Genomic DNA, 23,019 nt, shown 5'->3' on the forward strand with positions numbered 1-23,019 from the left:
GGGCAAAGGCTACACTTTCAGTAAAACAGAGTGCAAATTAATGGGAATTAGATGAATATATCAGATGCAGATAGAATACATTCTTTGGAGAAAAGCTTGTAATAGGGATCTATAAAAGTGTGGTTTTGGCATTACCATGCAAGACCAATAGATACATAATTGTTCACAGAGACATCTTTCAGTCACTGAATACATCAGAATTCAGCGTACTAAACTTGCAGAAGTAAATTATCAATAAATTGACTGCAAACATTAAGATGTGTGAGAAATAATGATTAAACACAGGATGCTTCCCTGATCCAATCCTCCATGACATAAAAGTTTGACTTGCAGTATGGCCAGGCCAAGGGGTTTAGTCTACTCTCCTGCCCCATCTGTTTTGACCTGACAGGTGCTCTTTGCCACCATCCACCACACAGCCTGAACAGCATCTTATCCATTCTGTCATTCCTGTGCTCGCCCTTTTGCCACTCTTGGGTCTCCTTTCCTCCAACCAATCTCCTCTCACACAACCCATCTCTAGCTTTTCCCCTTTGGTGCCTGTTTTGCCACATTCATACTCAAATTTAGAACATGTGATACCATTCCCAAGTAGTTGTAACTGGTATGTACTGCCAGCCTGGCAAGATTCTGCTCCTCTAAGCATCTCCTCCAATGCTCCCCTCCCACTGCCTGCAGCATTTAGCCATTTCACCCATAACACCTGCTTAACTACCTAGAAATCCAGCCATTTCTTATTTGCAGTTTCTCTCATGCAGTGTCATTTGTCACGAACACCTATTTCTCATGTCATTATGAGAAGTCTCTAACATCCTGTTTGATTATTGCAACCTCAGAAGAGGGAACAGTCATGTTCCCATGGTCCCAAGGGCCCATTCTACTTCCCTCCCTGGACTGAGCAAGTAAGGCCTCTGTGTTTAACCTCACAAGTTACTTGACTGGAATTGGGAGGAATCTGAGTGGAAGGACACTAAGTGATCCAAGCCTGCAGGGATCTGAGCTTGCTTTGCCTACAGACTTGAGCCCACATACATACCACACGACTGGCCTTCTATCTACAAGTTGTTCAACTGCCTGCGCAGCCTCTAAGTATGGCAGCCTCTCCCTGCACTCCATATTTTGAAATTCTTGGCTTCCAGCTTGATTTCTCCCTCATCTGTGTACTCCTCACACGAGAAGTAAAAACCCAACAGTGTTTCTTTACTTTTCCAGCTAATACCTTTGCTGAAAATTCCAGGAATATGGAAACCAAAATTTCTTTCATACACCAGAGGTGCCAGAATGTGTTGTTACATATTTTCAGCCAAGAAGTCTTCAAGATTCCCTGTGTTCTTCTCCTCACCTGATGTGGGACACAGAGGCCTTTCTCTTTCCTCACATACACTAAGAAAAAAAAGAATTGGGCCCCATTTTTCTGCTAACCCTTTTTCCAAGATGCTGGAAATGATGGGAAAAATCCCAGAAAATTCTCCTCATTCTCTTGGCACTGGAAGAAGATGGCTGGATTGCAAGTGAGCTTTGTTTCTCATGTCAGGAAGGGACGATGGGAAATACTGCCCTGATTAGCTGTGAAAGGATTATCATCCTATCATTCCATCTTGCATTCATCCTGACTGCACACAAGCTTACCACCAAGTCTTTCCCAAACCCCTAGATTCTCTGTGTTTTCAGGGGGCCTAATGCTTCTTAGTTATAGAAAAAAAAAAGTTTATTGGACTTATGATAACTTTATTTGCTTTAACTTAGCTGGGCTCAGTTTTCAACTTGCCATCTTTAACATTTTATTAGTGTCAGCTCCACTTTGTATACAATTTTCAGGATCAGAGTAGAGTAACATTATCTGTACACTAGAAGTATTGCTCCTTACAAGTTCTCCAAAAGCTCCACTGAGCAGCAGGTGAAAGCTTTAAGTCTTTAGGACAGTAACACCATTAGATGACACTGTGGAGGAAGAAGTGCCCATCACTCCTAATCACACTCAGCTCATCATGGGAAGAAAAGCTGCGGTGTAAGATATGGTAACAAATATCAGGTTCAGGAAATATCAGGTTCAGGTTCAGGCAGGTTCAGGAAAAATCCCGATACAAATATGTATTATTAATAATGCAGGAGAAGTATAGAGAATATTTAACCCCTGTATACAGAGCTATGGTGATTTGTATACATAACTGATACATAATTCCCATCACTAACACTATTTCACAATTAGGTAAAATGTTTTACAGTAAAGTACTTAGTGGGTTGATTAGCTTAGTGAAAAAATTATTGAGAACAATATAATTGCATTCACATGGAGAAAATGCTAGATATTAAAGAGCTTTTAACATGAAAGATGTTCACTTGCAGTGTGATTACCTACTAAATCAAATGATCAAAGAAAAAAATGGCTCCATATCTTCCTCCTTACAGTTTCAAAACAAAATTAGATAACTCTCTGGAAAATAGTTTTAACTACATTTTACTTATTGAACTCAATAGAGATGTAATAACAATGTTTGACAGTAGATGATCTACTGATACATATTAAGGAGATATTTTGTCTGAGTATGGACACAGCTTCAACTGTCAAAAGTAAGGAATTACATTAAAAGATCTTTGGAAGAAAAATAACATTTTTCACATGCAGCTGGTGAAAGTGATAGCAATTCTCCCAAACTTACCCCTGCTAATCATGAAGTACAAACCAGCCAGACATCACAGAATTATACATTAATACTGCAGCAGAGCAAGACACCAAGCTGACACAGGAAATAGTATCATGTGTCTTAAAACATACGGATTTCCGTAAAAACAGTAGTGGGCTCAAGAGGAATACCTCAGTCTTTCAGGCTTGACCTCATTTAGCACAGCCACCCTTTCCAATTCACAGTCCAGAATCTGTACATTAAAACTACAACTGAATTAAAAGCTGCAGGTGTTAAAACAGAAAATGGAAATTTGCTTCCTTGAGCTTATTACATTTAATTCATCACAACACATTTTTCAATGTGCTTTTTTCTTATGTTCATTCATTTGCTAGATATGTATATTAATGCACGAAAATTGAAAACAACAAGAAGAGATTCTGTGTATTTTTTACTATTATAGGAATCATTTGTGATTTGAAGGACAGTTTTTAAATCAATTTCTGCAGTGTGAGTGAATTTGCACGCCACACAGACAAAAAAGGTTAGTATTCTAGATTCAAACTTTTTTAATGTGCATTACTAAAAGTCAGCTAACTGACTAGGGAAAAAAAAAAACTTTAACAGATGTAAACAACAGAATGCATCTGTTTAGGTGTGATGGTAAGTAACTGGAAAAGTAAAGCATGCAGTAACTGCAAGAGACCAGATTGTTCTGACCCAACACAAAAATATTTAAGGGAATCCTTAAAAATACATCAGCTACAAAATGCAGTAAGAAGAAAGAAATGTGTTGTGCACTCTATCTGTCATACTCATTGCCAAACTGTATGAGCAATTCTACGAAAATTATATTCATGGCAAGATACCTTTTCCTCTTCAGCTGATACCTCAAGTACAGGCCTCTGTAGAGAACCGGAAAGCTCTTACACATGACAGATATGAAAAATGTACTAGTTTCATTCAATCTTCCACTTTCCATGTACTCTGGGAGCTCTTCATAAAACTCACTATGTTCAGGTATTAAAAAACTCAGAGATGACCTCATAGTAAATTGCGGTTAAGTGCCTAAACGAAAACCAAACCTACTTCAGACTCTGTACCACTAAGAGAGACATTCTGGAGATCAGGTCATCTTTGTGTGGCCTGTATCACCTTAGAAGCACAGGTTCAGCCCACCAAGCAGCTGATGAACCATAAGCCATCAGCACCTAATTTTCATTTCCTTTTTCAAGTGTCTGAAGGTGTGCCACAGTCAGTTGCAGCACCTTTCCACAGCATGTAACAGAACATAACGTGTTGTGACAATAATGTCTGAGGTCCATGCAGGATAAATACAGCCAAATGTACCACAGCCTCATCCAAATGGCATTTAAGGGTCTGTCTCTGTGATGAACATTTTAGCAAGCACAACACGGCACAAGTCAAACATTATCTGAGAAAACACTAATGATCGGGCAACACAAATGAACAATAGTTTTTACCTTCTTTCCAGGCAATTTGCTATTTATCACTACAGTTGCAGCTCAAACTAAAGCTAGGAATTATGAATATTAACCCAAGATCTTACTATTGTCACTCTGAGTGAGCATAACTACGTGCTGAAGTCACGGCCATGGTGTGATGTCCCACCTCAGTAACCATATGTGAGCAAATGTGAGCTCCCCCTCTCTCATCTAAGTCTACTCCTACACTTGCTAGATGAATTAGGCTTCCTTTTGTTCAAAAGCTTGATTTCCCCTTTGTGGAAATCAAACCTTGGGCACCAGGAATATTTCTCTGTTTGTTCTGGGGTGCCTAGACCCCCAGGGGAGCACTGACTTCGACCCTCATTTGTTTCCTAGACTTCAAGATAGACGAGAATCCACAAAAGTGTGAAACAGATTTTAGAGAGTAGTGTAGGTATATCACTTGGTAAGAAATTTAGGTTTTGGGATTTTTTAGTATGTTGTGGATGGAAGCAAGATGGAGGGCACAGGGTGTTGTCCTGAGTTTCTTCTTGATGCTTGTTCTTCCTTCTTCTTCATGGGTTTGGATGGCATTTTGTAATTGGGCAGAAAAATCTGCTTTGCGGGCTCTTTGGGTTGTTGGGTTAAAAGGGAAAATAATCTAGGTGTCATTTCTTAATTGGATGGTTTAGTCTTGTAATAAGAGATTTTTAGCCATTTTGTGCCTTCTAATGAAAAGCTGCCAAACTCACAGTAAAGAGAGTGTTTTACTGATAAGAAATAATAAACACTTGAGTTCAAACAAGAATTAGTCTCAAGTGCCTTCAATCCAGACGCAGACAAACCGATTACTGGTACCCCCACACCATTTTACTCCTTTGCTACCCTTTGTTTGCAAACTGCTGAGAGCTGGTGCATCTGCAAGCAGCAGAGCCTTGGTTAGGACAAGATCCCCAGAAGGACCTGACACATCTGGATCAAAAGGAATGTCTGTGACCCCAGTTAGTACAAACCTTTGCCTCGTTTTTTTCCTTCACTTCTAAAATCTCTACAACACATTTTTGTAATACTTGCTCCCCAGAAAAAAAAAAGACATATTTCACACTCCTCATTGATAAGAAACACAATCTCTGGAAAACAATTACAATAAAATCTAGCAGAGTCAGAGTGCAACATGACTAAGGAGTACTATGAAATCTGTTGAGACGCAGTAGTCCCACTTCACTAAGAACAATATATTTATGCTTATTTAATGATAAAATGAAAACACAACACTTTCAGAGCATAATGCAAAAATTGAATATACTTAACATTAATCAATTCCAAGCTTATTCTGTCCAAAAGTCTCCAGAAAATGTCTAGAGTATATGTGAAGCAAGAGTTGGATGGGAAAGACTTGAAAAAAATGTAAAAAAGATAAAGAATTGATGATATTTGAGCTAATTTCTAAATAAATATTACTTATAGATTAATTCCCTGTTCTGAGATTTTTCTGGCCAGATACAAGAGTAAGGAAATATATTCCTTCTTCTTTTGATTAATAACTGTCTTCTGAATTATTAATTATCACCTTAAATATGAATATTCTCAAGAAACTGCATCTCTAGATGTGGCTGAGACAGACGTCAAATTTCAAAACTGTATTTTTTTCAGATGGATGCAACTTTACAGGATAGAATATTTTAAATTAAATATTATTTATATCTTCCATTGCTGTAACTTCAATGCACCTTAACATTTATTCCCAGATTAAGTTCTGCTGAATTTCAGAGCTCAATTCAGAAATTCTACAGTAACTTATAGATCTAATTTGTGTAGTTGTCCTATTTTATACTAGAACTGTTTCTGTCAATTGTCTTGAGAGACGTTTGTGTATGAATTAAATACTACTGTATTTTAGCCTGCACTGTAGAGAACTCATGCAAAAAATTTCCAAAAGAATCTGTATGAAGTAGACTACAGTTCTGATGCATTTACTTAATTATAAATAATCTGCAGGAATTATACTGTACTACAGACAAACTATGTCAACCTTCTAATTAACGCATTTGCTAAAATGCATTATCATAAAAAGCACTGCATAACTAATAATAATGCATTAGTTATACAAAGCACTGAAAGTTACAAGATTGCCCTACTGCTTCCCTTTCCTGAACTTAAAATAGCCCGTTTGATTCACAGTAAAACAGATGAGGTTAATAACTACATTGGGATGAACGTGAGTACTTACTCCAACAAGAAAGAAAGACTACAAAAACAGAACTTATGGCAGACATGTAATCATAGCTGCATTTTAATTATAAGCACTGGAGGTAGCTCAAAAGCACCATGACTTAGGCTACGGTTTCACAAGTCTCTGGCTGCAGTACCAGACAGACACACAACTGTTTGTGCAGCTGCTCCATGAAGCAGATCAGGGAAAGGATCCAACTTAAACACAGTACAGCAGGAAAAATTATCCAGTGTTAGTTTCCCACTGTACTTCACTAAGAAACCACAAAAGTGGTTGGGATATTACAAAGAGCAGAGGACAGCACATACTGTCAAACAGTCAGCAAGGAAGGAACATGAATAACTTAAAGTTTATATTGAGGCTAAAAATAAATAAAGAGACAAATAAGAAAGAGCTTTAGAAATACCCATGATGAAAACTGGCAGTTAACTGAGAAATTGCCAGACAAAGGCATCGGATTCCATTTGAACAGAATACTATTCCTCAGCATAAATGTTTCTGATACAAATCAACGAAAATGAAGTGATCTCCAATACACAGCTGGTTCACAAGTCTTGGAATAAATTTTATCCTTCCAGAATCACAGATACTTAAAAGATTAGGAGGTGTGCAAGCATATAACATGAAACTAAAAGCCATGCTTTAAAAACTCATACTGACTTTAATTCAGAAACCTACATTAAATAAGGAAATTGGGATTACAGGGCGCACCACAAATCCAACAGAGAGAAGCAGATTCTTAAGCGAATCCACTGAAGCTCTATTTGCACAAGAAGCTTGAACATGGATGCTAGAAAACTAAACACTTAAAGACAATGAATGTGCTTTTTAATACTCAAATTCATAATGGCAACCCAATTCCTACTGTAGGAAATCGATGTGACTGGATACCTCATTTAACATTGTCTAACTTTGGGGAGCAACTGAGGCGGGAGATGAAGAAGCAGGCTAATTTTCCTCTGCAAGCACATTTCTCCCACTGTTGACTACAGAAGAACTCAGGAAAGCTAGGCTCCTAACTCAGTTGCTCAAATAATGTGGAAGGAAGATGGGTTTTGGTATATTTGTGGATTTAATTGAGCTGCTCAAATGCACTTAAGTACAGACAGCAAGGAGCCTCATGGCTACAGGCTTTTTCTCTTGCTAATAGAGAAAGACACCTCCAGGAGTCATGACTGGTGCACCTCGCTGTCCTTCCTCTCCACAGCCTACACTGAGGGCTCAACTGTCTAATTTAGGACAGAACTTTCAGCAGAATTTCTAAAACCTGTAATCGCTAAGTATGAGTGAACAACAGTAAGAAATAGGTACCTTTCAATGGCAAATTCAGATGCTGTGTCTTGGCAAAGTCTTTCAGCAGATCCCCAACAGATGAATTAATTATCTCAGTGACTTCACCACTCAGCTGTCTTGAGTAACTCAATGCCAAATCACCATGCTAGGAAACTGCTCTCCCTGAGTTGTACTTTGCACTTGCCACCTCTCCGATGAAAAATATAAATCCTGGACTTCAAGGTCTTCACATATTCAATGTATGAATGGGAGGGTAGGAAAAACACCTATCCTTTCTTTAAGAATCTGTAAAAAAAGAAAAAAAGGATATAACCTGAACACATTAGTGTATGTTGCAAAACCTCCTGCTTTTACTGTACCAGAAATGACAACATAAATTGAAAATTGATGAATTACTGTGCTTGTAGGTTCTGAGCTACAGTACAGAAAACTCTTTAGTTATAAAATGTTTTTTTAAACTACTTTCCTTCAAACTGATACTGCAGTCATTAAACACCAAGAATTTTAACTTTCAAAGCAAATGTAACCACAATGGTTTTCTTTATTCTTCACGAAAGAGAAGTATTAGAGTAACTATATATATAAACCATTACATGCAATCCTTCATGGTTATTCTTAAGAGAGCTTTAAGTGAAAAATTTATAAAGAACAGAACATTGGTTTTCACTTTCATGTATTTATAAGTGTGAAGTAAAAGGTCAAAGGCAAGAGTAGAATTTCTCACAATACTTTCCTTGTGAGTAACAGCTGAGAAGTCTGGAAAGCAAACTAATTGCTTAACTTTCACATTATCAACAAAGCTGTCTTTTGACAGTGCAGTTAAAATCTCTGTCATCTGTTATGTTTGATCAAGTTAGTTCTGACTGAAGTACTCACACTGTCTAATAAGAGAGCTCCTTATTTTTTAAAGGGTTTCAGAGACACCTAAGAAAATGCTGTTTCTTTTTTACTTCTAAGCCTTTCTGGGAATGGATGTAAAAGCCGTAAGTGCCACCATCAGAAGAATCTAAATGACGAAACAGATGGTGTCTAGTTAGAAAAAAAGTACATTGAAACAATGAATGTTATTAGGTTGAGTTTGTGCTACCTTAACACTAAACATTGAAAGAACCACCAAATCTATTAGGTTGGAGAAGACCTCTGAAATCACTGAGTTCAGCTTCTGACTGAACACGACCTTGTCAACTAGAACATACCTCCAGTCATTTCTTGAACTTCTCCAAGAATGATGACTCCTCTATATCCCTGGGCAGTCCATTCCACCATTTAACACCATTTAATCCTCTCAGTTAAAAAACTCCTCCTGATAAATTCCTGTTGATGTCCAACCTGAATCTCCCCAGGTACAGCTTGAGGCCCTTTCCTCTTGTCCAGCTGCTAGCTGCCCAGGAGAAAAGACCGGCCTTGCTACAGTCTCCTCCCAAGCAGCTGCAGAGAGCAGTAAAGTCACTCCTGAGCCTTCTCTTCTCCAGGCTAAATATCCCCTCTCACTCAGCAAAAGCTCCAACTTCCACAGAAAACAGGGAACATGTGATTCTATCTCTACATATGGCGTATCAAACAGAATGAATGGTTCAAGTCTTGATCCACATCAAAGCATTGTCCAACATTACCCCAAAAGGATTTGAACCTGGCTCCTAGACATTTTAAAGAGCAACAATATCTGAAATAGAAAAAGAAAAATTTCAAAAAATATATGACTAGACATTAGCCCATCTGTGTAATTCTTACCGCTGTAACTCTTTGGGAGAGTCAAGATCTTCTCTAGTCGTTATTGGGACTGCTGGAAGCTTTACATGGCCAAACAATAGTATAACTTCAGTACAGACCCTAAGAGGATGAAACTGTATCATGCAGCTGGTTCTTCCTTGGAAAGCCAGATTTCTGCATGCATCCTGCATGCATAATATATATATATATATATATTAAATCCTATGCATTGGATTCCTATCCAATGCATGCAGAATGCAATCCTATGCATTCTGCATGCATAATATATATATATATATATATTAAACTTCTCATGTCTCCTGAGTAAAAAATAGCTTATTCTCCCAGTCTCATTGCATTCAGCTAATTTCTAAACAGCAGTGTTAAAAATGCTGTTGTCCAGCAGTTCAACTGCTGTCAACACTAATATCAATAAAATCTGCTTAAAAGCAACTTGAACAACCATAAATACACAGAGCAACCGAAGGAGCCCCAGAGTATCTGTGATAGGAAGATGTGGTACAACATTCACAGGAGACGTGCTCCTCCAGAAGAACCCCTGAGGGCAGGTAACATGTTTCAGATCACTGAATATAGTATTAATGTTCATGCTTAGGAAACCAAATAAAAAGAAAACTTAATTTTACAAGAACAGAACAGCTTTTTTTTTTTTTTTTTAGTATTACTGATTTTAATCGCAAATGAAAGTGTTAACTAAAAATAACCAAACTAAAAATAGATAAAGAAAGTAAAGTTATGAGCATAAGAAGGAACATCAAATAAATCAGATAGGAAATGTACATGGATGAATAAGAGAATGATAAAATTTGATATAAAGAAGGAAAAGTACATTAAAAAACAACCAGGATCCTTCCTACTCTATGAGCTAGCTATGAATTGTTACCTATGACTAAAGATGTTTTTGTATCTCCACATTTATCTGCTGAGGAACTTGGTGTATCTATCAAAAGCATCATCAGAGATTCTAACATGAGAAGGACTGCCACCTGTGTTTCCTTGGCAAAATAATGGGCTTTATTTTGCAAGATTAATTTTCTCAAATTGGTCTAAAGATCATACAGGCAGACTGCAATCTCTTCTAAAGAAAAATAAGGGGAAAAAAAACCCAAAATAACTTATCCATAGACACAAAGGAAAATTACTAAAACAAATGGTCTGTACACATACTGCAGCATTCTCCTGACATTAGATATGCTAGAATTTCCTAGCACAATATTTTGGAATAAAGTTTAAGATTCTTCCCTGATGAACACATTTCTCCCACCAGCTTCACAAGCCTTTCAATCACTTTTTAGCTCACTGCTCAAGCTCCTCTGTATTTTAGGCCCTGGCTTTGTCGTTAGCCCAGCCAGCTGTCTGTGGCCTCCTCAGGCAAGGAAGAATATATCTGTGTTGAACATAGACAGGAAAAAAATCAGCAATAGAATAAATCTGGATGTCCATGTTGTTAAAATATCTAACACATAAAGCATTTACAGTTTTCTTTAAGATGGATTAAAACCCAAAAGAAGTGCATTAACTCTTTGCACACATCACTCAGGGGAAAAGCAACTAGCGTATTGAAGTACACATACATAAATATTGATCTAAAACACCAAGCAACAACCCGAAAATTATCCAAATTTCAAATTAATTTCTTTAAATCTGGAAAGAGACAGATGGGGCTTCTCCTTGGGATTTACAAGCCATGTGGAAGCAAGTATCTCTCACCAGGCCTAGTCAGCTAGCTGGCCTCTGTCCTGAGATATAAAATTCTCAGGGTGGGAAGGAGAGGAGCGGAAAAAAAATATAGATAGATAGATAGATAGATAGATAGATAGATAGATAGATAGATAGATAGATAGATTTCTATCTATCTATCTCTAGCATTATCATCAAAAACTCAGAGGTAAAGACAGAAAGACAGAAAGAACTAGGGGGCTAGGCTCTGCTATGGAGGCACAGAGCAAGAATGTCTTATCAAGCTTCAGTGCTTGAAGCATTCTAGGTTTTGAATCCACCAGCTGTTTAAAATAAAACACATAAATATATAAGAGAACAGAGTCCAAATACCCCCTACTGTCCATTTCTAGGTAGATGCTTTTTCCCTCCCTGAACAGAAAGGTAGGGAAACAAACACCAAGTTTTGCAGAAAAAGTAGCACAATTAAAGGGTTAGGAAAGATTCTGGCTATTGTGCTCTCACAAAGTAAATACTTGGAAGCAGTTGCTACATCTAATTTCTGAAAACTCATCAAAGTGACAAGAGAAAAACATAAATCACAAGTAAAAATGCTTTCACTTAATCCATTTCTCAGACATCCTCCAAGTCGTAATTTACTAGGGTAGTAACAACAAGTAGATTAGAACAGGCTTTGATGTTCAAAGGGGAACTAGATACTGGTGTTGGAATAAATCTGGGACAAGAAACAGAAAAGACCCTTTAAAAGAAAATTTTCTCAAGTAAAACTCATTGCAGACAGCATGGAGTACAAGCATTTTCTCTTTAGATTAATTTTCTTACATCTAAAGTAGGCTATGTACTAGCATACTGTTCTTATAACTCTGGTGACCTCATTACACAGATAAGACTAGGATTTGTAGATAGAGAAAATAACTTTTTATGAGTTCAAAAAACATAGCTGAAAGTTTATCCACTCAATACATATCATAAGAGAAATTATCTCCATTACAAACTTCTGCTTAACTTATTTTATATAATAAAATCCAGTAAAAGTTAGAATTTTAATGATGATTTATACAAGTCCTATTTTATTCCTACCATTTGTTTACTTCCTTCAGCTAGGAATGTTCTCAATCCTATATACTTACTATAGCAACAGAGTCATGAATCAAAAGAGATATTTGAAAGCACACCCAAATAAGAGCTCCAAATAATATTCACTAGAGAATCACAGTAAAAATAACCTGGTTTCACTTAATAAGGCACATTAAATTTAGCCTGCTAAAGAATGGAGGCACAATATTACTTACATAAGGTAAAGACTCATTTATCAATTAATAAAAAATCATGGAAGCTTGATTCTAATGTCATTCTTTCCCTGCATAGTTCTATCAGATTTAATCTGATAAAAGGAAGATGACTCGGGGAAGGAACAGGCAGAAACTGTTTCTTCATGGTAAAATAGCAGCGATGCAATATGTCAAGATGCTCAAAGTACCTCAGTTTTGTAAAAAATAAAGTAGCTGTCATGCACAACCTTTCTCCCTCTGTGACCAAGTAACAAAAGCTTGGACAAAATCTTTAAAGTCCCATTTTGTTGTAAAACTCGATAGCTTGAAGTCCCATAAATGGATCTCAGATTTTACTAGTTTCTTAAAAGCCTGAGACAAATTCCGTTAGAGAGTATTAATCACAGAGAAGAGTGTGAAACAAAAAAGAGGAAATTCTGGCTATTATCTGTTTTTTAAAAAAGCCTTAATGAATAACTATGCAAAAACTGACTGCACAGAGCAATAATGTTAGTGGTGTACAAGTCTGTGATGCTGAAAGAAATAAGTGACTTCAGCACCTAAATAGGTAACGTGACTTGATACTCCTAACCCAAACCATCCAGAAAGTATTCATTCAGGACACAAAAACGCATAAATCCTAAGGTCCTAAAAAATTTATAAAGCCTGCGAAGAGTATCCAAATCAACCATAAACACTTGATGTGATATTTAGACTTCTGTCTAAATAAGAAAACAAAAAATTAACTTTGTGATTCATATACAGTGCTAAATCCCACTTAGGTGCAAGGCTCCTTGGAGAGACTGAATAGCTCAGCGGTCTCCTCTCAAAATTCTGCATGAAGAAGAAATATGGGGAAGTGTGTGGAGCAGTCTGCATTCAGTTTTCTGATTAAACTGACACTATACATCTTTCAAAGAATCACTCCAGTGCCAGACTGTACTATGATGAATGCTTTCCTACATTCACACTTACCATTTTTAAGACTGGAACAGGATTGTAGATCTGACTGCTGTAACACACTTTGGGCCTGCAAAATAATCCTTTACAAAACAGGGCAGTGGCTGGCATTTGATTGCAGTGAAGAAGTTGAGATGGGGTTGATATTCTGTCACCCCCAAACAGCCTGTTCCAGTGGCTAATCCCCTTGACTATTAAAATGTATGGCTTATTTCCTACCTGAGTCCATCTGGTCCACGTATATTAACCAACTGGGGAAGCACCGCCCCAGATACTGCTTATGCCTAGATATTGGAAATGAACCTCAACCAGCTGAGTACCTCCTCATTGCTAGAGATCACCCTGCCTAGAAGCTGCATTCACCACTGTGGATTTACTTGGTAGCTCACCGGGTTCATATGCTGAGTATTTACTCTGTCAATGTGGACCCAAGGAACAGCAAAAGAATGCTACTAACTCTGCATATCTCATATATTAAATAGGTAGAGTCAGCTTCTGAAGGTTAAGTGGTACAGGAAAAAAAGAAAATAGGAAAACAGAGCTGTAGAACAAACCAGAACATGTTTCCCCAGAATTTGTCCATGCTCTAAAGCTTTGAGTCAAGAGTAACCAGTACCACCTTCTCCTATGTTATTATGGGTACAGAAATAAGTTGGAAGGTTTTTCTGAGAAACAATTTAAACTTTGACTTAAACTCTACCTGCTCTCTTCAAAATATTTTTCTTGCTTCATTTTCCTAGAACATTAAATAGAGCTTTCTTGGTCGTCAGAATTTTCATTTTTAAGTTTTCAAGAAAGTGCTGCAACGCTATTCTCACACTGTATGAGGTTTTACATTTTCAGGTGTGACAAGTTAAAAGCTATCACTTGTTCTGAATTCTCAGCATGAACAGCGAGAAGAATGCCAAGGCTGGACTTCTTTCAGTGTCACAGAAGTTACTTCCATGTAAATGAGCCAAGTTGGGCACTGCTCATTCTACTGCAGCTGCAGCTTCTAGCTGTACTGTTTTCACTGAAATTTAAAGCTATATAATGCAGAGGAGTTATAGTCTCCTAAATAAAACCCAAACTTTTTTTCTTTAGGTTACATGAGGAGAGTAGTGTCCTCATTTGAGAAGCAGAAAAGAGACTTTCTGGATTCTCTGCAAAAAGCAATTGATGAATTCTTAATATTGCCTTTGATTTTCAACTTCCTTTCTGATACTTACCATCATTTTAGCTTGTGATCTTCTCACTGTTGGCTTTAGTTATGCACTAGGCAGGTGAGGGAACTGTAAAGCTCTAAATAAATTAAGAAATTAAAAAGACAAACCTACTTTTCCCTTTTCTTTCTCCTTAATGTCCTAATTTTATACTTCTCTTATTATTTCTCTAAAGATTGGCTTTTAAGGGTTTATTCATCTCAGATTTTTTAATTTTGTTTCTTTAATCCACTACTGTGATGAGCGCACAGACATAGCTAATGCTCATTTTTTTCTGAAGATCTTTAATTGACATAGATATTTTTAATTATTTTTGTCACTAGGATAAATACTCTTGATTGGTTTTATAAGAGGTGTTGATTTTTAAGAAAATATGCAAAAAGGTTGCACCTTTGTACATCTTACCAAATCCTTTTGACAGTAAGTTTCTGTTCCGGTTGCATTAGGAACCATAGCAACTGCAGGGAGGGAAGCTGAGTATCAAAGAACTATTTCAGTTAGTAAAGCAAGTCTGTAGTTAGAAGCAAGACCAAACCTATGATCATGATTTTTTTTTCAACCTGTTAACTGGTCTGTTCTGCATCTTAACTCAAAAACTGGCATCTTCCTCAAAAGCAGCAATTTTTTAAATCTTCTTTCCCTAGGCTCTAGTGACTCTTCTGTAGCAGTGACATTGTCTAGGGCTACAATATAACTTAGCCCCTTGCTTTCAGAACATACATACATACAGTTGATGTAAGTAAAAAGGAGTAATCATTGGAGCTACTTGACTCCATTTCAAACAGACATATTTGATCTCATTTCCTTTGAACATGATGGGACTAAATTGCCCTACCTCACATGCAGACACTGCATTGTCGACTTCTACATTCTGCACCATTTGTCCAGTATAGAGTAATTTGCTTTCCTCAAGGTTTTGCAGGATATCTTCTGTGGGACCAGCACATTGCTGTAGTGTTTGGCCAGGAGGACAGAAAGGATACCCTAAGACAGTTAAAACAGCACTAGAGAGACGCCTGTTGTGCAGCTGAATCAAGCCCAGAATCTCATCCCAATGACCTACTGTTAACACCTCTGCCTCAGGGAGGGTCACACTATGCCATTAAACCATTTTGTTCTTAGGCAGTTACCTTTTCTTGTCTTCATGGTGCCCTCCTAACTTCTCACTATTTCATCTTCCATGTTCTGGGCTAGTTTGCACCACAGTAACTGAAAGCACTGAAAGAGGAAGCAAAATCAAATTTCTTTAAACCAAAGGGGTCATTAAGCTGCCTCACAATAAGGACTAAGTGCAGTGAGTGGAGGCAGAGCTATCTTGAAATCCTAAATTATTGTAAGTACTCAAAAAACATTGTCTTTAAAAGAAAACAGCAGGTTTATGATCCCCAGGTGTAAAAACAAGGGGGGAAAAGCCAGCTTAAAAAACCATTAAATATCAAATGGAATTATTAAATGAAGACCTACATCTTTCCCATGGGAGCAATCACTACAAAATTTCCTTAAATATTAGCTTCTACCTAATAACACAATAAAGAAAAAGACCTTGCATAAAACAAATTACAGATTTTAATCCTCTGCTCTGAAGGAAATCCTTAAATTAGATGGCTATCTCAATTTACCTTCAAAACAACAAGAGTAAGTCATGAAGAATCAAGTCTCTCGTGGGATTGATCAAAATTGAATTTGCAGTTTCCTGTGCTATGCTGACAATCATTTACAACAAAATCGGAATGAGAAAGGGAAATTGTCTGTGGGACCACTGAGCCAGGTAATAGCCTCAGTATAACATGGTCACACAGCCAAAATCAAATTAAAATGGACATAGAATTTTAATATGGTTGAACTAAGTCTTACTTTGCTTATAGGATTCTGGCTTGCTTTTAGGTAACAGATCTGGAGTGAAAAAAATTACTGATTGGTGATAATCAGGCATTCTATGTTACCAGCAATTTGTTAAAAATAACATGATATTAAAATTGTGTTAGGGGAAACAAAGAAAATTCGCTTGTAAACTATTCTAGTTTATTTTGTTATGACATAACACAAACACAAAGGAACGCCATTTTATAACTTAAAATTTCTAGTCCTTCTCTGTACATCTCTAAATACTGTAAATAATAACTACATTATCCCATCTTAAAAAACTCAAAAGACCTCATAGGCACGACACAGCACATAGAAAAAGGAATACTTCAAATATTTAATTATTTTCAGATGCCTAACAATAAATAAATATAGTTATATATCCATAATGTGTTTTACACAAGTATTGAACAAAGATTGGTATACTTCAATTTTAAAATAACATATATACTTGATTTTAAAGAAATCTTCTCAGCAAATCTGGCCCTGCAGAAAATCTTTGCCTAAATTCATTTCCACAAGCAGCCAGCCCATGGCTATCACAGTGGTAGCAGTGGAGGGAAATGTCCACTGGAATTTAAATACATATCTCTTTGTTCTTAAGAGAAGTTAGTTAATTGTCTCCCAATCAGCAAATAATTCCTTTTTTTTTTTTAAGTCTGGTGACCTTACAGGATTCACTGAAAAAGGCAATAAAATAGATAAGATCTGGACACTGGAAGTATATCCACCCCACATCTCCTACATATCTTGAAAAACACTTCTAAAGTGTTCTAAAGTGATTCTGGCCTGAGAGTGCAGACTATATTTGTAAATTATACAAATTTAAAATACTCACTGGAGCAGTACCCTTGCTTTGTGGCACACAAGTACCCTAATCACCAAACTACTACAGGGCTAATTTTTCACTTTGCTTCAATCACAGTGAATATTAAGTAGATATACAGACAAAGACAGCTGGAATAGGAAAGAGTTACACACTGCAAAATAAATAACCCAGAAAATAGCCAACTCTCCTCAGTAAATTCTGCTGCATTTTTAGACACTACTGAAAACCCCTAGATAAACGGCTACTGTGCAAGTACTGAATGGCTATGAAGCTGATCTACAGCAGATCTGCAGCATGCTGTGTTTTGATCTGGAATGAATATGCATTTCAAATGCACTGAAATAGTGAATACAAAATGTTTTCTTCCAGAACTCAAGGATCAGCAGATTTCTATCATGGCACTCCTCTAGTCTGCACAGATCTAAGTTCAGGCCTTCAATGCAAGATGAAATTTGTAGCTTTATTAAAAATGGATATTACTTGTATCAATAGCCCTTTTAAGAATCAAAGTACAGCTACTTACACTTGCTCATGATGTGTTTATTAGTAAGCCAACTTTCATTACCACTGTAAAAATCACTGTCACCTACTTCGTTACATGACACACATAAATTTCTGCTTAATTCAAGAAGAACAGAAAGAAAAGTAGATATTCACTTCTTATTTTGCATGTAAGCAAACTGCCACAAGATAAGCAAAAGAATGAAGAATAGATTTTACACTATGCTTACAGAATCTTCTTGCACATTTCTACCTCTCTAGCAGGAGGGAAGCAGTAAGCCAACTTTCCTTTACATCAGGATAACAGCAATCATCTCCCAGCAGCTGACAGGCTGGAAACTCAAGTGCGAGCTTACTGCTCAATAACCTGCTTTTGCTCCCAAACTTTACTCACAGCTTGCACTGTCAGATAGGGTGGCTGTAAGGTTTCAGAGGGTAGGGAACTTCTGAGGGCTCTTCCTTTGATGTGTAGAATAGGCTCACTGGGGCGCAGCTTCAGACACACCTCAGCATAGGTATCTAAAAGGTGAAATTTAGCCAAGTGTCCAAACTGTCATTACAGTCAATGGTGACACTGCACTCAGCGGCAACACTCAGCTCAGTTGTCTAACTTTATGTTTCCAGTGATATTTGGCAAGTCCTGGGGTCTTCAGTGACAACCTTCGGTTTTTGTCTCCACAGAAGCAAAATTTTCCTACCAGGTTTATGTGTGCAGTACAGTCCTTTTAATTCTCTCTTTACTATACTTCATCTACTTCAAGTACTGGCATAACTTTTTTACAGGAAAAGTTAGTGCTTGGTTTTCTGAATTTTGTAATAATGTATTTTAATGCTTGATTAATTCCAATTTGATGCAATTCTACCCTTCCTCACAATTCCTTTTTGCTGTTTTGACACAATAGTTTTCTAATTTAAAAAATCACTTAAAATACAATCAGATTTATCCACTCTAGATGCAAACATACTTATCTTTAAAATTCCCTGTCACACCAGATAACATTAGGTTTATGTCTGTTGGGAAACCAAACTGGTTTTACCACTCACAAAGCCTTTGAAATGCAGTACATGACTCCACCTCTAAGCAGTACGTCAGGTTCACCAAGATGGAAACTGTAAACTAAAAAAGGTTAAAAATAAGATTGTCTGTACTGTAAAAACTGCACAATTCTTTGAATTTCCCATGTAAAATATGTAGTTCGTAATAGCATATCTGCTGAAGTGACAGTGTACAGATCTATTAGTTCTATACACAATAGTTCCACTGCAGAACTAATAATGAAAAAAACCCATCATGTATCAAGTTATGAACAAATTTGTGTTCTTTAAATACTGACAAATAATATTCTAAATTTAAACCCATTCTGCAAGAGTCTTTATGACTGACGCAATCCATCCCATTATGTTATAGTAAGGAACTGTGTAATCTTCTTGGAGAGAGATTAATGAACAAACCCTTTTTGGTAGAGCATAACACCTACAGATTAATCTTAAAACTAGTTAAAACATTTAAATCACTTAGCTTTTCTTTGTAAATCACATTTTAAACCTATCCTAAGGCCAAGAAAAGGCTGTTGAGCAGTCCAGTCTAACCCCTGGCCTGCAAGCAGAATTAATCATATTTACAACATAATTCTTAGCAACTGTTTTCTTGTCCAGCTTGTTTCTAAGATGTAGAATTCCCAAAATTGTTAACCAAAAGCATTTTAATACTGTCATTGGAAAATGTTTGCTAATATTGAGCCTGTATTTTCTTTGCTGCAGTACGACACCACTGGGGCTTTATCTATTATGAAGGAGTACAGATAAGCACTTTCTTATGTGTAGTTTTTTCTATGTAGTTTTCAGAGCATATTTTTTCTCTCCTCTTTCCAACTGGTCCATGTCTTTCTAGTACACTACTCAAAACTGCACAATGTTCTCCAGTTTACCTAAAACAGAAGATTCAATTCACAGATCTCTGCTGTCTTTCTGTTTAAGAATCTTAAAATAGTTGCCTGCCTGACAACAGTGTGAAACTGCTGACTTTTGTCTTTCATTATTGAAGATTTATCATTATTCACAGAACCTCTCCTACAGAACAAATTCATTGCAAGAAATCTCCCATACTATTATGTCTTCCACTGTTCCTCCCCAGCTAAATGGAGCCCTTTGCATTTGTTCATATCGAAGAACAATTTTTTCGCACTTTGTCTCCATCATAGCAGGACCATTTTGAGTTCTGTCTTTCAACAAGACTTGACTTACTAACTTTTTGGTTATTTACTTTTTCTTAACAGAGAATAAAAACACTAAGTGCAAACTTCCATGGATATTTGAAAATCTTTGAAATCTAAAAGGCTGCAGGCAATTCTACCTTTGAAATAATATTAAACATTCATTCAAAACCATCAATTTTATACTACCTTCTCTGCTGGAGTTCAGTCTTTCAAACTCCTGCATTTTGTCAGCTATTAGCTTCCCAAAGTTCTCAGAATAAGCAGAAAGCAGGCATCCATGAAAATACAAATTTTCTATGGCCACTGCTCCCAAGGGAATGATGCTTTAAATCTGTACTTCACTTCTTTTTTCAAATGCATAAGAACTACATAAAGCACAAAATAAATCTAAATTAGTATATGTGTGTACTGATCACCATGTTACTGAAACATAAACCAAAATAGTAGTTAGCTGGGTATTAACAAAAATATGAAAGAAATCTTAGTACTCACCGAGTATGAGACTGAACAGTGCATTGACATCAGCTTAACTGTAACTCAGTTACTACTGTAACTAGGAGAAATAATTGATGGTAAAGGAACAGGCTGAGACTAGAATACAGGAACACAAGTGCACACTTGGAAAGAACAATTCAAGAAAAGATTGATGTGGTGAAAACTGTTACAGAAGCCCATTAAATCCCTGTGCATTTATAGATACATACTGATACTCCAGGAGTGCCTACAGGCACAGCCCACATGTAGGTGAGAAGATAAGAATGAGATAGAGTAGAACCAAACTCCTTTGGAATGATAAAAGACTTGCTTGCAATACAGAAATAAAACTCAGGATTAATAATGAAATTGTAGGTATTAATCTAAATCTCTACATTTCTGCACTTATAGCAGTCCTTAAGTGCTCTGTTTTATGTATATACAGACATACTGGGTCCAAATCTAAGTTATATTAGCATAATGTTTATCCTGCTTCTTTATTATAAAGGACACAAAATACCATATGAATAGATGGTTCCTGAAGAATAAAGGCTGTATAACAGCTTTGTTCCTTAGACCAATCCGTGGGTACAATGATTCTTCTGTGCTATTAAAATTCCCTACTTTTTCAGTCCAGAGGGAAGCATGATCATAGCTGTGGGGAAGGGCTGCAGAGCAATCGAGAAAGAGGAACGTAGCTCTGGTGAACCACAGATATTTTTGAGACTCTCATCCCTCAATATAACAGAGTGACAAATGGAATCTCTCAACCTGTCCACATTTTTGTCTTTTAATAGAATCCCTAAACTTCATTTAATTAAAAGAAGTGGGATTCACCAGTATTTAGATTTAGGCTTATTTATATCACACTTAAAATATAAAGGATTATGGAGATGTGAAAGAAGAAAATATTAGAACATCAAAGCAGTTTGTATTGCAAATGATCTGACAGGCAACATATCATTTGAAACCATGAGAGATATAGAAGCTCTAGCTGGAAGTTTTCTGATCTTCAAATCATTCTTCAGAAAATTTCACAAGTGGAAAGCAATTGAATTAGTACCAGGGCACATTTAGTTTCACAAAGATAAACAAAAATTCCATTATTTTTTATAGATTACCAGAGAAAGCAGCTCAGAAGATTTCAACCCATTTTCTAGTTCACACAATTTACTTTAGCTACTGACTAAAACTTTTTCCTATTTAAATGTAATAATTGTACTGTGATCTCAAACGATATGATGCAACAATTTTACTTCATTTAATTATGCTCTAAGATAAAGTGGAAATTGATCTACTGTGTAGCAATAATTTCATAGAAAAGCATGGAACTGCATCAAGAAAGCCTGATTCAACAGACTTCAGAACTTACATAGCAAAGGCATTAAATTTTTCCTACACAGTAGGAAGTGTCAGGTAATGCTCTATTGAAGAGTGCAGTTTATTACCTACTGCATACAGACACACATTTGCCAAGTCCTCTGCTTCAGTGACAGGCAGCCTCATTCAGAAATGATTGATGCTTCCATATTTATGAAAACTATGCCACACTACTAGAGGTGCCAAATATAGTAGCACAAAGAAAAGTCCATTTGCTTTAGACTCCACAACTAAATTCTTATCTCTAAACTTCCCTTTCAACCAGACAAGCTGTTATCTTGCTCTATGTCATACATGGCCACTTTTAAAAGCGTTATGAGCTCTCTTGTGGAAAAACAGTGAAGTGACACAAGATCTGCTATTCTGTTGCACAGCACTCCCTCCTACTGCAGTTCACCAGATTCTTAAACGCCTATTCAATTCCTCTCCAAATTTCAGAAATTGTAGGGATTTCTTTTTTTCTCTACACAAAAACCAGCACTTCAATGTGACTATACTGTAACCCTGGTGGCACTTGTTAATCTTTTGAGTACAGGTATAGACAAAGGTCAGTGTGAACTTTGAGTAACAGATATCTAAGAACTGTACAAAATGAGTGTGTACATACTGAGATATGTCTATGTCATGCAAATGTAAGGTTTACAAAGGATTTGGGTTTATGGTTACCAGAAGGGAGATGTTATAGCAATCCCCGTACAGCAGCAACAATCTCTTCCTCAAATATTAAGATAAGAAATACTAAAAATCAGAAATGTGCAATAATGTTATCCTATCAAAATTATTGTCTTGGAACAAAATTTTCATACAGCTTAAGTTCTCTAGTCACCTTTCCCAAGGGAAAAATGATATATTGCTCTCCATAATGTATCTCCCAGTTACTGGATTAATATCTTATTTAACTTCATTGCCACCCATCCTTCTGTTCCCTTACCATTCCTCAAAGCTATTAAAAAAGAAATAGAAGATTCAATGAAAAAGAAAACACACATTCTGAAACACCCCAAAACATAAGGAAAAAACTATCAGCACTCAGTAGTACCCAGTACACAAGTGGTGCAATTTGCACCATGTAGCCTGACACGTCCTAAGAGGCATGGAATTTTTGAATCATTTGAAAATTGTCAATAGTTACTGTCAAGAGGCAGCGCTTAGCACAATACAGAACCGTGGAATTTTCATAACTATTAGAAGGTGACAAAGATATATCAATATATACAGATTAATTTACTCTTACATAAAGACACATGCACACATGTGACAAGTTAATAGACAGATAGGCAGACAGCTGCCTCATTTCACCAAGACAGTCACCAT

The 23,019-nt window shown here is 36.6% G+C and overlaps 1 protein-coding gene across 11 annotated transcripts in view; it reads right to left on the reverse strand.

The window, feature by feature from the left end:
- Nucleotides 1-23,019, reverse strand: part of GPC5 (glypican 5) — a 595,034-nt gene that overhangs the window by 561,623 nt on the left and 10,392 nt on the right. The window contains exon 1 of one of the 11 annotated variants that reach the window (XM_058045242.1): nucleotides 7,617-7,792. The exons of the other annotated variants lie outside the window; for them this stretch is intronic. The gene's annotated coding sequence lies outside the window, so the exon portion shown is untranslated. Of the gene's footprint in view, nucleotides 1-7,616; nucleotides 7,793-23,019 lie in introns of those variants that run through there. 11 annotated transcript variants of the gene reach the window in all.

Source organism: Melospiza georgiana, chromosome 2 (genome assembly GCF_028018845.1).
Source record: "Melospiza georgiana isolate bMelGeo1 chromosome 2, bMelGeo1.pri, whole genome shotgun sequence".
NCBI lineage: Eukaryota > Metazoa > Chordata > Aves > Passeriformes > Passerellidae > Melospiza > Melospiza georgiana.